At 30.8% G+C, this 6,658-nt stretch overlaps 1 long non-coding RNA gene across 1 annotated transcript; it reads left to right on the forward strand.

Moving 5' to 3' along the window:
- The first annotated feature begins 5,389 nt into the window (after positions 1-5,389).
- On the forward strand, positions 5,390-6,658 carry LOC123300981. Its single transcript, XR_006535421.1, has 3 exons — positions 5,390-5,479; positions 6,170-6,342; positions 6,493-6,658. It is a non-coding gene; the product is annotated as an uncharacterized LOC123300981 (long non-coding RNA).

Consider the following 6,658-nt stretch of genomic DNA (forward strand, 5'->3'; position numbering starts at 1 on the left):
TACCAAGCAGTTATCATCAATATGAATCATCATCAATAAATAGCGTATGTTACTCATTGCTAACTTGGTGACATCTGCACATTGGTATTTTGGTGTGTTCACAATTTATACTTTCCAAGTATCTGACAATTGAATTCCTACAATTAAATTTCCGAGGACAATATCAGCCCAACTAACCTCTTCAATTAATCGAATTTTCAATTTTCGGATTTTTAAAATTTGTTTTGTATAAAAATGTTTTTGTAAATCTTTGTTATCACTTCTTAGGTATGCCATAAGGGATAAGGCTAGTAGCCCAAGTCACTGCATTTAACATGGAGTACAACAGGTCTTCGATAATTCCAACCTAAATGTATACCCTTTCGTATGTATGAAGCATAAGGATTATTGAAACCATAATTTATAATACATAACAAATAATGATGAATGCGTCGCCAGGCCACAATGATTCGCCAAACAAAAAGATACAATAATACACAAGGAGCCACTATATAAACGTCACCGTTCTACGATCTATTATTATAAACTCAAGTATAAAACATAGGGTCCCAAAATAACGCGTAAAAGTTATATTAAATTATTGCGTTATAGGAAACAAAATAAATCGGTAGACCAATAAATCTAGAAGACCCGTAGTTTAACATTTCGTTTAGTTGCATATAACAAATTTTTGCAAACAATAAACAAGACTCCGTTTGACTTATTTATATCAATAACATGCTGGATACTTTGTAAAGAAACAAAAGATGATGTTCGTATATAAAATATATTGATTTTATTTGTTTATTGATCCTGATTTTTATTGAGCCCCCTACGAAGTAGATCAATGTTCAATGAATGTTTTCACGTTATTATACACGATATTAAGATACTTCATTTTTGAATGTTAAATTTGTTACTTTTGCCAATCGTTTTATTTCATACCAGCCGTAGCCAGTCCGTTTCGCTGTTCAATTCTCTTTATGCCCCTAGACCTCTTCTTGTTTAAGGGCTCTATAAAGGCATCTGTTTTACCCCGACTATACAATGGCGAGGGCTATGTGTTTTACCCATATGTATGTATGTTCATCTGTTCGGATCTAGCTTCTAAACTACTTACCATAATTTGACAAATGAGGTATCGATAGAAGCGTCTTGATTGCACACTGGTTATAGGCAATGTGGCGTTATATAAAATTCAATGTGGAGCACTCTAGAGTATATAAAGCAATGATCGAAAAACAAATTTCGATTAAATTATAGCGTGTTTGATATAAAATTAAAGGGCGTAATTAGCACTTTACAAAAATTTATATGCTATTATACTTAATCACGAATTTTATGAACCAAATTTAAATTCCCTATTTTAATACGTGTTTTTCCCAGTACTTACATACTAATAAAAATATAATTAAGTTCAACACCCTGCGGTAATGGTTTGCTTTTTTCTAGTTTTGACTTATCACTATTACATTAGTTTACAAAATGGGTTGCAAGTTAATTTAACATATGAGGCTTAGAGGATAAAGTACACAATCAAGTAGAAAATTAAAGCGAAATTTTCTCTTATTATTGCTTATAGGCAAATTATACTTTTTTTCAGATGAAATTGCCTATCAAAAACATTGGAGTATTCTAATCTCGATTATTAATTTTGAATAGAAAAACTTTGGACCTATATTAAGATAAAAAATTTTGTTTAGTAAAACAGATGCTACTCCAACTGTGATATTATTAGGTTTAGTCAGTTAAATAACATGAAATCATAAATTTAAACATAATAATTGATGATATTGTAGCTTATGGGAAATTCTCATGCGATTGTAGTTTTATTATACCTATATAGATACAAATAAGATTTATCTAAAGATAGAAAAGTAGATCTCATTTAAATATTCTTGATACTTATATTAATCTGTCTGAATAGACGAAACAATGTTTACACTCGGGCTGCTCAAAATTTACGTTCAGAAAAAAAATGTATTTGCATCTGTATATATGAATGACAACAGACTGACTTGAAATTGTCTGATTTTCGAAAATTAAATTCCAGAGGTGGTGATGGATAAACTCAAAAACTACTAAACCGATTTAAAACGAGGCACTGTATTTTATTTTTTTAAATATTAGGCTTTCGTACCAAACAATACAAACTCTTAAAATTGTGAACAAAATGGGGACAAGTAATGAAAAGGAGTGTGAAGACACTGTAGTCTTTGCCATTAAAATGGAAATTGCCATAAAGTTGATTAGTAATTAGATTTACACTTACTAAAACCGTAAACAGGGATTTTCAATCGTCAACAAACTGAAAGTGTTTTTCAGACACTGGCTGTTAATATTTTGGAAGGAAGGGTGTAAGTTTATGAAGAAAATGGTAATATTTTAATGTTGTTTACTAAAACTGTTGTTGAAACTAGGACCACATTATATAATTAGTAAGTTATATTTTCTATATATTATATATTATTTTTTCTATATATAATTCGTAAAAATAAAGTTCTTAGAGAATTGACAAAGCAATTTATCGATTGGTCGAAGTATACTTCGTGCAGCAACACTAAAAATTTTGAAACGATTTTTTTTAAATATATATTTCCAAATCGATTTATTGATTGTTAGAAGGACTTTGTGTAGCCCCATCAAAAATTTGTTTAACGAATTTGCTGACATAGCATAAATGAATCAGTAATGAACAGCATATAATTCGTTATAAACACTTTGCCACTACCATCTATCACGATAATACAATTAAAAGCAGTCCATTTCAAACTAAGTTATTAAGAACACATGTTGAATGAAGTTATTCATATTTTATAATGCTACTTAATTAATAAAATACTTCTTAATCCAACAAGCAACCAGATTCCAACATACTTCGATCTCTATCGAATGTTGGTGTTTATCATATGCATTATTGGTTTAAGAATTTGTAAGTGGAGTGAATTTGATTATAGTTTGATTTTATAAAACATCATAATAACCACTTATAAAACATTTATATATATATAATTATTATTTATTATTATACTATTTCTTCAGCCAGATGCTGAATGATTTCAATATTAATATCATTCATAAAACAAGTAATTAAAGAACAGTGATAAAGAGTGTGTTAAATTTTAACACATTAACCCGAGTAGAAAGTAAGTAAGGTTCAACCAGATCATGTATCTGGGCCGGACCAGGATAGAATAAGGCTTGCCATATCCGGTAAGCCTTATCAGGACCAGATCTGGACCAGATGAGGATAGCCTGATGTTAAATATAATCAAGTCTGGTAAGGCATACTGCATCAGGACCAGGTCTGGACCAGATGAGGATAGCCTGATGTAAAGTTTAATCGAGTATCGTAAGGCATACTGCATCAGGACCAGATCTGGACCAGATGAGGAAAGCCTGATGTAAAATTTAATCAAGTATGGTAAGGCATACTGCATCAGGACCAGGTCTGGACCAGATGAGGATAGCCTGATGTAAAGTTTGATCGAGTATCGTCAGGCATACTGCATCAGGACCAGATCTGGACCAGATGAGGAAAGCCTGATGTAAAATTTAATCAAGTATGGTAAGGCATACTGCATCAGGACCAGGTCTGGACCAGATGAGGATAGCCTGATGTAAAGTTTAATCGAGTATCGTAAGGCATACTGCATCAGGACCAGATCTGGACCAGATGAGGAAAGCCTGATGTAAAATTTAATCAAGTATGGTAAGGCATACTGCATCAGGACCAGGTCTGGACCAGATGAGGATAGCCTGATGTAAAGTTTGATCGAGTATCGTCAGGCATACTGCATCAGGACCAGATCTGGACCAGATGAGGAAAGCCTGATGTAAAATTTAATCAAGTATGGTAAGGCATACTGCATCAGGACCAGGTCTGGATTAGATGAGGATAGCCTGATGTAAAGTTTAATCGAGTATCGTAAGGCATACTGCATCAGGACCAGATCTGGACCAGATGAGGAAAGCCTGATGTAAATTTTAATCAAGTATGGTAAGGCATACTGCATCAGGACCAGGTCTGGACCAGATGTTGATAGTCTGATGTAAAATTTAATCAAGTATGGTAAGGCAAACTGCATCAGGACCAGGTCTGGACCAGATGAGGATAGCCTGATGTAAAATTTAATCAAGTATGGTAAGGCATACTGCATCATGACCAGGTCTGGACCAGATGAGGATAGCCTGATCTAAAATTTTATCAAGTATGGTAAGGTATACTGCATCAGGACCAGGTCTGGACCAGATGAGGATAGCCTGATGTATAGTTTAATCGAGTATCGTAAGGCATACTGCATCAGGACCAGATCTGGACCAGATGAGGAAAGCCTGATGTAAAATTTAATCAAGTATGGTAAGGCATACTGCATCAGGACCGAATCAGGACTAGATACAGTTATCATAATATAAAAGATTATCAAGTATATGACATGTTTCACATCATGCCATGTTGATACCATGAGTTAGGTTGTATTTGTATCAGATCAGATTAAAATTCATTTGTCTATAATGGAATAAATGATAATTTAATTCAATTCAAAATATTTTTCATATAAATTTTAATGAATCTAATCGTTCAATATAATTGGTCTGGTGAAATAATAATAAGAGTAATAATAATAAATTTAATTAATAGTAAGCATTATTAAATTCTTAAATTTAATTTTTCGTTAAATTCTGTCGAAAAAAAAATTGTACCATTGCTTTAACATAGAAACTGCAAATACCATGCTGGAACTACGTTAAGTCAATACAAATCATTTTTTTCTCAATGTTAGTTAATGAACAAGTGATAATATTGGAATCTCTTCTAGTCACTTTCCACATATTTAATGATTCTGATGAACATGGATAGTTGTAAATTGGTTTTCTCTTTTCTAGTGTTTGCCCAGTAATTGTAATATTTTTTTCACCTGAAGAAGTATAAATATTATCAATTTGTAATATAAGCAAAATTGAATCTTGTCCTTTTTGGATAGATTATATTTTTTAAAGGATAGTCAAACATGTGGTCACTTTATGTGAATATATTATTTTTGTTTAGAACATTTATGTAGACAAACACAAACCTGTTTATTTGCAAGTATTCATCGTATGTTTACTTTAAATGTATATACTTATATACAAGTGACAAGTGTCAGGCAAGAGTATATCTCAGGCATAAATATATGATATGTACACGTGTAGGCCAGGCATAAGAATGTAGAATGAGGTTAGGTTAGAGGATATTTTGACATTGAATAAAAATCATGAAATCCATGCGGTCTTTTATTAATTAAACCCGACTAATAATTAACAAATAACAAATATAAGTCAACTATTCAACAAATGTACATTAACAAGTTTGTACATTAACACCAAGAGTTTTAATAAATTATAAGTGAAATTTATAAGTTTGATAAAAAAACTGAATAAACGAAACAATTAGGTTATTTATAAATTTGTGTTGTGTTTAAAGCTTCATTTTGAAGTTTAATTCCGTAAATCATACAAGGTTAGTATAAAATATTAAGTTATTAATTAACGATAATCTTTTGTTTATTTGATTTTATCTTTTTGAAATTTTTCAAGCTTCATCTCCCAAAAAGTATTAGACATACGGAACTGTGGGTCGGCTTAAATTGTTCCAAATTTAGTTTATTTTTCAAATGATAATAGCAATTCTTGCCAAAAGCTCATTGTTTTTGAATTGAACTGAAAAAAGTCCGAAAATTTTATTACGCCGGTAGCACAACCTCTTTTTTGATTGCTAAATGTGGTTTTACACTCTCCTAACGGGTCGGAATTGCAAATCAAAAATGTACCTTTACATCGCGTTATGTGATTTTAGCTGTTTTTTTGGTAAGATTTTACTGGCGTAATAATCAAATCTTTCGTTTTAAATTCATCTTATAGTCGCATCAGAATATGTTTTTAGTCAGGAGTCCTCAATAACAGCTCCGATTTTGATGAATTTTTTTTCAAAATTATTCAGTATTTTCAGTATTATTTAAAATCAGAAATATTTAAGTTGGCGGAAATAGTCTGGAGGAGGAACAGCCAAAAGAAATTTTGAGGATATATTGATTTTATAAATATAAGAAAGATCTAATATAGTGACTCTGACAATGTTGAAGTTGTCATACTTGATATCATCATTATAATTATATAATCACAAATAATTAAAATAAATTTTCTTTTCCAGAATAAACGTTTATACTATTGTCTTGATGGAAAAAATACCATTACTCGTAACATGGGTAATATTATTCGAGCATATATATCAAGAGACGTAGCACTGTCGTTTGTGGCGGTAAAAGCAACTCAAAACAAAAAATTTTTCAAAGATACAAATTTTTTCACTTGTATAAAAAGGATGTAAGTTATTTTATATTGCAGGATTACTCTCGTTGACAACTAATTAATTATTTCTTAATCATATGTTATTATTTTATACATAATTATAATTATTATTTTTTTATTACTTATTTAATTACGTACATAATTAATTAAAATTTTTTATTTTAGCTGCTGTAAGACAAAAATCCCAAAAAAATCAAGATATTATTCCTGACACCAAATTGCATCAAGCATTATCGTCAGTGCTAAATAATGCTAAAGATTGGGATGGCCACAGAGTAGCCAGGATAAAAAAACAAGAAAATAAAAAAATAACTTTTTTTTGTTCACTTTT

This window comes from Chrysoperla carnea, chromosome 5 (genome assembly GCF_905475395.1).
Source record: "Chrysoperla carnea chromosome 5, inChrCarn1.1, whole genome shotgun sequence".
NCBI lineage: Eukaryota > Metazoa > Arthropoda > Insecta > Neuroptera > Chrysopidae > Chrysoperla > Chrysoperla carnea.